Source organism: Primulina huaijiensis, chromosome 2 (assembly GCF_012295235.1).
Source record: "Primulina huaijiensis isolate GDHJ02 chromosome 2, ASM1229523v2, whole genome shotgun sequence".
Lineage (NCBI taxonomy): Eukaryota > Viridiplantae > Streptophyta > Magnoliopsida > Lamiales > Gesneriaceae > Primulina > Primulina huaijiensis.
The window spans coordinates 15,692,147-15,702,687 of record NC_133307.1 but is presented as its reverse complement, the minus strand read 5'-3'; the positions used below and the strand labels follow the sequence as shown (position 1 = coordinate 15,702,687).

The window sequence follows — 10,541 nt, the reverse complement described above, 5'->3', positions numbered from 1 at the left end:
TCAGAGCGCTGCCAGGACCAAAATCTCACCCCAGGTGTAAAATGACCATTTTGCCCTTNCGAAACTCAAAAATTATCGTTTCAACCCTGAACCTATAAAATTGTCCCGAAGCTTACCAAACTCCTTAAAATGTCCCAAAACATATTTAAAAGTGTTCTTAAACGTAAACTCGTGCTCAAATCACGGCTTTTCTAATTCGTTTTAAAACTCGGACCGGTGTCCCGGTTTTAACCCGAATCGAGCCAAAACTTAACCAAAACTTTCTCAACTTTTTACCACACTTAATAAACATAAAAAAGGTCCTAAAAACCTCAAAACCAGACCTTTAGACACTTGAATAATAGGCCAGAAAGCTGCTGTAATTTACAGCATGTGCTAACCCACCCCAGAACCCTAGCCACAATCCTTCCCATACCAACGCTCCTAGCCCTTAGCCAATGGGACCAGCCCCTAACCCACCACACCTGGACCACCCTCAGGTCCTTCTAGGTCTGCTGAACTCACAGTCACGCCCTTGAGCAAGTCGCAAGTCGCAAGTCGCAACTCACCAACAACAGTACACCTAAGAGAGCACACCCGCGGCCACAACCACAACAATGCTCCTACGGTTCTACAAGCCATACCAGCATGATTTCTAATCCTCCATTCCACATTTTGTCCTCACATTCAGTCCCAAAACTCACAAGAACCGCAGCCCCTTGCACATCATACAGTAAAACGTGAGTAGTTGTTAAAACATGAAAGAAAAACCACCCAAAAACCTTCGATCTTCATGCTGTGCGATAGATCGAAATTTTCATGTACAAAGACACATATAACAGCAGATATACAACGCATGTGATGCAAAAATAAAAGTACGGGGCGTGCCTGGGTGATTATTTAAGAGCAAATGATCGAGGAACAAACGGCCTAGAGGAGGAGTTCTTGCTTGAAGTGAAATGGTGACACCGAGACCTTTAGCTGCTGCACTTCACGAGGATGGTGACTGATTGGCGGGGATGGGCGGCTGGTGGGAGGGATTAGTTTAGGTTAAGGAGTGGTTTAGGTTAAATAAATAATAATCAAATAGCTAATGGGCCTAACTTGTTTAATTAAAAGATTAAAAAGATAATTAAGCCCAATAAGCTTAAAAATAGGCCCATTAAATCCAAACACACTCCCGAAAAATATTTCGTGTTGAAAAGATTTTGAAAAGATTAGTCGAACCATTAAAATGTCCCCGGATTCGATAAAATTTGCGTACCGTTAAAATTAAAATCATGCGGGTAAAATACCCAATAATATCTCATTTTTGAAAAATACACTTAAAAACATTTTAACTTAATTTATAAAAATAAATCGTGTAATAAAATATTTTTCCTGAAAATTCTCCGTTCTTCGTTCCTCGATCGAACATGAAGTGCACCTAGAAACCCTAATGCATGAACTTTTAAAGTTTCATGAATTAAATCCTATCATGCATGAATTATGCATAAAATGTACAAAAATAATTAAACACAAATTCATGGAATAAACATGCATTTTATGCTTTAAAACAATTTAATAAAGTACCAAAGAATTTAATAACTCGCATGCATGTGGTTCATGTGGACCTTCAGATTTTCGAGACGTTACAGTACCGATGAGGTCGGGACTGAGGACGGGGACCAGTGAGCCATCGTGGGTCGGCAGTAGTAGAACCCGATGACCTCATTTTCAGCATTTACTATTTTAGGCTCAAACATTTTCATCGTTATAGGATTATTTTAAATTATGAGTTTGCAAACAAATAATTACTTCCGCTGTTATTTTGAATGGTTAAATTTTTATCAGTATTTTTTTTTATGAATGAGGCATTTTATTTACTTAAAGAGAAAATTTTTAAATTTTTCCGCAAATTTTCAAGTACGAATTTAGAGTCCTTTACAGTAGTGCTGCACTCGATCCACTCAATCGTCAGCACCTCTCATAAATCATCAAATCCTGCATCATACAAACCTAGTTAGTCTAATGACTCAGCACGTTCTAAACAGCGATAGAAAATAATACATATACAATCACATGCATTTAAAAATCATACTTTTATTTAAAATAACTTTTGAACATAAATAAATCATTTAAGATAATATAAGCTTCAATAAATCATTTAAAAATAGCTTTCGAGCATAAATCATATCATATATCATAAAATCATTTTAATCTTAAGCTTTCAATCATATATCATTTTGTATGAAGTTTGATCCTTGAAAGTGAGTAGCATTTATCTTTTGGTCGACTGCAGTCTTAACATCCACATGGTCCATAGGTGTGGGCACTAGACGGGGTCCCTCTGGGCCTTGGCCCATAAACAGGATCCCTCTGGGTCCTTGGCCCGAATATGGGCTCCCTCTGGGTCCTTGGCCCTCACGTCATCTCCATAAAATCATATATCATTTGTCACAGTCAATTCACATCCTTCAAAATATTTTTCTTTTTCTTTTAAAATCATAAATCATCATAACTTTCCAAAAATAGCATTTTAGACAATGAAAATTGCACAGCTTTTACCATAAATCATAAAAATATCATATTTCCATTAAAATCATCATTTTAAATCATAGAATATCATTTAACATGCGTTATGATCTTTCGGGACGCTGCCAAGCTTTTACGTATTTTCCCAAGTGTAAAATTATCGTTTTGCACTTAGACGTAAAAATTCTCGATTTTTTTTCTTGCTTTTAATGACATGAGTTTACCCCAAATAATTATTTAAGCTTAAATATAATTTTTCATAATTTTATTTTGCTTAAAACTAGGCGTTTCAATTAATTATTTAATTAATTATTCGAGAGGCGATAAAATCTCGGATAATTTCAAAACTCATTATTTTGATCCCANACCCTTAGAACCTAGCCCTAGCTTGCTCAAACTCGCCTGGAACCTAACCTTATTCTGCATGTGTGTGCGTGAGACTCCTGGGAGTATTAGGACTCCTCACTAGTCTAGGACTCTCCCAGCCGAGCCACCACCGAGCCCACCTGATTCTCTGGACCACGCCCAAACCCAGACCAGCCGAAGCCCTTGTACCCGCGCGCGAGCCACCAGCAACAAGTAGCAGCCTGTGCGCGCCTTGCATACTCCATGCCTCTCTCGTTTTGCTCGAGCCAGCAGCGAGCCCAGCCACCCCAGCCCCTGGCCCGACCCCTTCCCATCACCTTAGGACCCAGATGGAGCAGCCTGGCTCGTTCCCAAGCCAGCCGCAACCCCTCTTTGCTGCTGCGATTCCCTACAAGCTCACATGAGGAGTCCTTGCTCCACGGGACTCCTCCAAAGCCTCGACCAAGGAGTCCTAGCCATGCTAGGTAGAAAAAAAAATTTCTCCTTAATCTCCATAATTCGAAATATACATATATATAAATACTTTAAAATACCTTGACACCATTTTTAAAATAAAATAACCAATTAATATTTGAAAATCAAAGGAAATATTCAAAACATAAAATCATTCAACGTTTTACCAAACCTAAAACCAATATTTGAAAAGTATAGTCCATACTATAACCCCTCAAAAACATAACTAAAAAGTCATATAAATCTCTTTAACATAACCTAAAATCATAAATCATAACTAGTGCGGAAAACTAGCGTTGGTCCTCGAGTTATGTGCACCTTCAATCCAGCAAAGTCAACCATCAAGACCTCCATTAACATTATTATCATAATCACCTACATCAATCACACCTAGTGAGTCTAAAGACTCAACACACTATAATCTTGATAACAAATAATGCATATACAGATCACATGTAACAATGAAAATACTTGTACTTAAATATCGTCTTCATGAAGATGCATGAACTTTACACATGAGCATTTTCGTAAACATTTTCATGATACATAAACTTTAAACATAAACATTTTCATAAACTATTTCATATCCTCATAAACATATTCGTATTCATATTATCATCAACGTATTCATATTCATATTATCATCAACATATACGTATTTCGTTGAATTCAGATCGTTAATTGTGACTTTCGTATTCGTCTACGTATTGGGCGATGGATCCATCTATATGTAACCACAATGTTGGGTGGCGAGGACATCAGCGACACTCTCACTTGTCAAATGAACCCTTGCCTTACGTATTAACATATCATATCGTGTCAATGGAAATACGATCGTCGGGCTCCCTCTCTCGCGTAAACGGGCTCCTTCTGGGCCTTCTCCCTCACGATATCTCCAACATATCATCGTATCATCGTATTAGTCGCAATTACTTCACTTCCTTCAACGTTTCGTATTTTCATCACTTTATAAAAATTAAATTTACATATAATGTTTTTCTTTTAAACCAAGCATGCAACATTTCTTTTAACGTAATCGTTTCATCATAAAATTCCATAAATATTTTTAACATATTAAATTATAAAAATCCATGAATATTTAAAATAAACATTTAACATATTAAAAATCCGTAAACATTTAAAATAAACATTTTAACGTATAAAAATCCGTAAACATTTAACATAACCATTTTAACATGTAAAATCCGTAAACATTTAAAATAATCATATTAGCATATAAAACATCATTCAGGACACTGCCATGACGTTTACTCATTTATGGGCATAAAATTACAGTTTTACCCCTAGACGTAAAATTTCACCTTTTTGACATTTTCTTAATTTCATTGACTCTAAAATATCTCAAATAATTATTTAAGCTTAAATCTAATTTTTCATAATTTTATTAAACTTAAATCGAGGCTTTTCAATTAATTCTTTAATTAACGTTTCGTGAGGCGATTAAATCCCGGATAAATCCAAAACTCATCATTTTGATCCTAAATTTTAAACATAACATTTTTATTATTTATTCTACCCTTGTGAGCCATGAAACACCCCCGTGGACCCATGGTTCCAATTTTAGTCTTATTATTTTCTTTTTTGACACATATTCGAACACACCGAGCCATCTCCCAAAATACTCCAGTCACGCCCAAGCCACCTTGAGCCAAACCCTAGCCAACTCACCTAGGAACCCTCCTGACCAAGCCCAGCACATATAACCTAGCCCTAGCTTGCTCAACCTCGCCTGGAACCGAGACCATGTTCTGCATGTGTGTGTGCGTGAGTCTCCCTCGAGTAATAGGACTCCTATCTAGTCTAGGACTCTTCCAGCCCTTAACCACTTGACCCTTCATGACCCTAACCATTCCTGGACCACGCCTAGACCCTACCCAGACCAGCCCAAGCCCTGGAACCCACGCACAAGCCACTTGAAGAAAGCAGCAGCCTGCGTGTGATTCCATGGTGCTTCTCTCACGTTTTCTGTGTTTGGCTTGAGCCACGTCAAGCCACCCTGCACCAACCCATGACCCAACCATTGGCCAACTTCCCTTGACCCTGATCAACCAACCTGGCTTGCGACCAAGCCAGCCGCAAGCCTCTCTTTTTTGCTGCTCTCAAAACCATGCATGGGGGGGGAAGTCCTAGTTTACTAGGACTCTTCCCTAGCCACTCCCTTGACCCTTAGCCGCCCTAGGACCCAACCCAGCCCTAGACTGAGACCACCCTGACCCAACCCTGGTCTAGCCAAAGCCAAGACATGCATCAATTTCCCTTTAGCCGATCACCTATGCTACAATAATGATCAATTTGGTTCCAGCTCGTACGTGTCTGGTGTGCCGCATGTTTTGTGTGACTTAGGACTCTTTAAAACGTGTGGAAACAACCCTTAAACCTTTCCTAATCATGGCAGCCCTTTAGGTACAAGAAAATCATGTTTTTGGATCAAAATTCACACCTTAAAATTCATGTTTATGCATAAAACGAAAATAAATAAAGTGTCACTTTTTTTCCATGAAAAACATTTTTAAACAATTACTATGGTGTGATGGATGAGTAAAGAGAATAATATGACGCGTCTTTGCGTATTTAACGTACGATTAAACGTTGACAATTGTGAATAATGGAGACGAATGACCTTGGCTTGAAACCTTGAAGAATTTTCGAAGATTTTCCTTTCAAACCCTTGAGTGTGTGTCTTGTATTGAGAGGAAAGGAGTTTGTATGATTTAGGGGAGCGAGGCGTGAGTTTGAATGGTGTGGGGGAGGGTTATGAATTTTAAATAGTTAATTAAAACACTAACAATAGCTTAGGCACATTAGGAAAGTTAATTAGGCCCAATTAGGCCATTAGTGCTTAATTAAAATATTTTGTTTAATAAAGTTTGTGAAATTAATATTCGAGTTGTCAAAACGTTCGTATTTTTGTTGAAAATCTAACACCGATAAAAAATTACGTCTCGGCGTATAAAATCACCTCAATACTTCTTATTTTCAAAAATACGAAGAAACGTCAATCATATTTTAAAAAATTAAAAACAATTATTTAATAAACCGATTTTGTAATGCCCGAATTTTGAAAAAAAATAAAATTGTGGCAATAGTTGTGATGGTTTATGACTTTACGTTATGGTATGAATGGTAATGAATATTATAGAATGGAATAGATAATGGATGGGTAGAATCAAATGTTGAATTTGAGCTAAATAGGTAATGGAAGTGCAGAAACGGTATGAAAAATGTGGTAGTAGTTGTGGTTTTTAGCATAATATTTTGTATATTGATCCAATTGATGTGAGGCTATTTTATTAGAAAGATAAGACATAAGGCTATAACTTTCTTATTTTGAGTTTTGGTCAAATCATTAGGGAAGACGAGCCAAAAGCGCCCCGAAGTGTGTCGTGCGTATCGTCTTTCCTACAATAACACATGTTGGGAGATTGAGCATAACTTTTTACTCAGACCTTCAAATGACATGAGGCTAATTGGAGATGCAAGCCAAGACATAGGGCTACAACTTTGTAGTTTACCACTTTCGCAAATTCTGAAGTTAGAAATGCGTTCTTGGCAGAATACCGCGCGCCCCTGCGCAGGATCTGGCGCCCTAGCGCGCCCGGTGCTGAAATTTTTATTGTTGGGCAGTATGGTGCGCGCCCCTGCGCCAAATCACACGCCATGGCGCCCAGCACTTGTACAAAAAACGTGTTTTGAGGTTTGGATGGTATATATTTGATTGGGGAATGATTTTTGTATCATTTTCTCTTCTCTTTTTCCTACTCCATCGGTCTAGAGCTAGGGTTATTCATTTTTCCTTTCATCTTCTAATTTCTTCTTCAATCTATGGGAGATTTGTTCAAGGAAATTATGAAATGAAGTTAGATTTGTGATCTTCTCTCCAAGATCTTCAAGATGGTGTAAGTATGTTATATTTTTATTCAAGTTTGGAAATTGGATGAAGTTTAGAATTTATATTTGTGTTGATATTTGAGATGTTGAAATTGTGTTGGTTTGAATTTAAAATGGAATTGAAGCCAATGACAAAGTATAGGAGCTAATTTCTTTAGCACGTATGCTATGTGTTTGATGAAATGATTCAATGAATGTTTTTATGGCATATTAAGGTTAAGAAATTTACGGATCTTGATTCAAAGAAGTATTGAACTAATTATGAATCTTGAACAGAAATTACTCTGTTTTGATAGATGATCAAAGTCCTTGAGTTATAGTAGAATTCAAAGGTTCAAGACTTCTCACCTACACATTTCGATCTTCCTTTGGTAATATTTGAAATGTATGTTACGGTCGGTAACATACGAGGTAAAAGTATCATTTTTATTTTAAATTGAAAATTCTATGGCTCGATGAATTACTTGTGATTTGATGATGATTGTGGCCTTGAGATGAGTTTATTATAATATCGAAATGATGATATTGATTTGCATCATTACATTGCATATTGAGCCACTTGTTGATTCAGATTTGATATGGCGGAGGTCGCCTTGATTTATTGATTTGTTGGACGTATGGGGCTATAGTTGAGTTGGCATAGTGTATGCGGAGGTCGCTGCTATGGCCTGAACACTCTCTATAGGCACACCATAGTCCTGGGATTGTAGAACACAGCACCCCACCCCGAGCGGATGAGTCGGTGGATGTTGCTGGGTGATTCTATTCCCTTGGGTACCCTATGACCAGATGATTCACTTGATCTTGAGATTTATTGATATCCCACAGCTTCTGATCATGCATTGCATTATATTGCATCTTTATGAATTTAATATGAAATATTTGTCACTTTAATTCTCATATGTTATTGATTTTATCATACTGGGTTTATACTCACCAGCATGTCCGGTACCTCTTGTTTTCATGTGCTTGACGGTAGGTGAGGCGAGGCTTGGGATGCCAGAGTCCAGCTCAAGGCGAGGATATACGAGTTAGAGTGGGATTCTCGGGTCTTATGAGCTATTTTATGATGTTGGGATTTATTTATTTTGGCATGTGGAAAATTATATTTCAAACATTTGAGACAATTAAAATATTTTGACGATGTTTATGTGGATTTGTGAACCACAAATTATGTATTTTACTCGATCTTTTGTTTTGTTACAACTATAATTATTAGTATTAGATATCGGACCCGGGGCTCCACATTAGGTGGTATTAGAGCGTAAGATATTTGGGAACAGGGTAGATCGAGTCAGTTAGAATTGATTGATCATGTGATATATTTGTTAGCATTTTCATTGTGCTATGATGTGACATACATGATTTAAATTGAGATATTATGTGAGGCCCATTTACTCTAACGATAATTAATGATCAAACAATAATGGTTTGATTTAAAACTGCAGCGGAAATGGTTTAAAAATACTTTAAAACGGACCTCAGGGCCTAGAAAAATTTCCGCATGACCTCCCCGTAAGCAGGACATCCCGAAAAAACTCAAGCAGCATTTTATATCAAAATATACTCCAACTAGAGTCATAAAAACAAAAACAAAAGTCAACAACCTATAGCCGCACTGGCTAGGACTAAACAGAAATTAAAACTTACCACATACTCACCAGATCATAAGAATCATAGGGTGAACTCAAGAACATCACAAAAACAACCAAATATCATTACAGATACACGGGGCATCTCCCCAGCAAATAAACTACAATACAAGACTGAAACCAACTCAAGACATACATATAGACTAACTGGGAAACTCCACTGACAGAACCAAGCAATACAACCTCAATCCCGAGCTCCACTGGCGGAACCTCGGCCTGATGCTGCAAAACGGCTCGGGAGATCTACCATGGTGCCCAATAGCAACCACAGCAGCCCCCCAGTAAACAACTGAGGTTAGGATTCTGGTATGAAACAGTTCAACAATAACAACAATAATCATAAATTATGCATAATCATAGAGTAAAATGTAATATGCAATGCATGAAAGGCTCAACGAATAATCGGGATAACAGGAGCCAACAAACGGTACGATAACAACTGGAATAATGCTCGAGCAACAACACAACGGAGCTACATCGTCATGCAACTAAACCGCCCTGCCAAGTATGCGAGGTATGCCAAGCTGTGCTGAATAACACCCCTGACTCGGCCTCCATACAGCTGATACGCTATAACAGGATGGCACAACAGAACGAACTAGATGACACAATCCCAGCGCTCACCTCAAAAGGCTGCAGTAACCAAGGAATTGTTCAATCACATATACGGTTTCATGTGTATAGGCCTATCAGCCACACAATGATCCCGAGATAAACAACAGTGCCAGATAACAACGGATATCAACAATGGGCTAACAAGAACGATAGGGCTCAACATGAATGTCATAACTGTATGCCCGATGCTAAATGCCAATAATATGTCATAATAATAAACATATATCACAACGAAGGCATTTAACAATTTATAACAGTCAGCAATTCATAAACACAATCCATGTAACACAGAATGACAATCAAACATAATTTATGTTTTACCGTTGTATGTTACCGAGCTGTAACATACCTAAACCGACTCTAAAATCACAACAAGCTCATTTTTAATCTCCTCGACCTAACAATGATAAAAATAGGTTGAATAATTCACAATTCGCCAATAAAACTAAATTAGACCAACTTATTGATTTTTAATTATCAAAACTTAATTCCCAAATCAATTTCAACAATTCTGAAATTTCAACTAAATAACCGTAATTCTCCAAAATAATCACACGATTAGCTCGATACTAATTCACAAACTCTTCGATTTATACCTCAAAGCTCTCCAACGATCGAACCTACAATATAAACCCAATATATACGTCCATATAATGCATTAAAATCGACAAAGCGAAATTAAATCGAAGCGAGTAAAATTACACTTCGGGGCAGCCTACTTATACACCGAAAAATCTGGAATTGGATCCAAAAATTACCAAGATCGAAGTATAAACTAGTCGCTAGCGGTCCAATGTTGCTACTCGCCGGAAAAGACACCGGAAAACACTATTCACGACCAAAAATCGAACTGAAAACTAGCTGGAAAATGCAGGAACAGCAAGGTAAGATTTAAGCTTCAATTCCTTGCTCAAAATACTCCAAAGAACCAAGAAAAACCAAGCAATAGCTCACCTGAAATCGAACAAGAAACTTGAACAGGAACAGCCACGAAACAGGGTTCGATTAGGGCTAAAACGAGCATCAAAAGTAGCGATTCATGGTTCAAAACGA

The 10,541-nt window shown here is 37.6% G+C and overlaps 1 long non-coding RNA gene across 2 annotated transcripts in view; it reads right to left on the bottom strand.

Annotated features, from left to right (window-relative positions):
• Positions 1 to 9,893: 9,893 nt before the first annotated feature.
• LOC140959385 (uncharacterized) overlaps positions 9,894 to 10,541 on the bottom strand; it is a 2,012-nt gene continuing 1,364 nt past the window's right edge. Inside the window, exons 1-3 of one of the 2 annotated variants that reach the window (XR_012171975.1) lie at positions 10,443 to 10,541; positions 10,247 to 10,349; positions 9,894 to 10,108 (exon numbers count right to left, since the gene is read on the bottom strand). This is a non-coding gene — a long non-coding RNA (uncharacterized lncRNA). The remainder of the gene's footprint in view (positions 10,109 to 10,246; positions 10,350 to 10,442) is intronic. The other variant, XR_012171976.1, reaches the window with a different exon arrangement.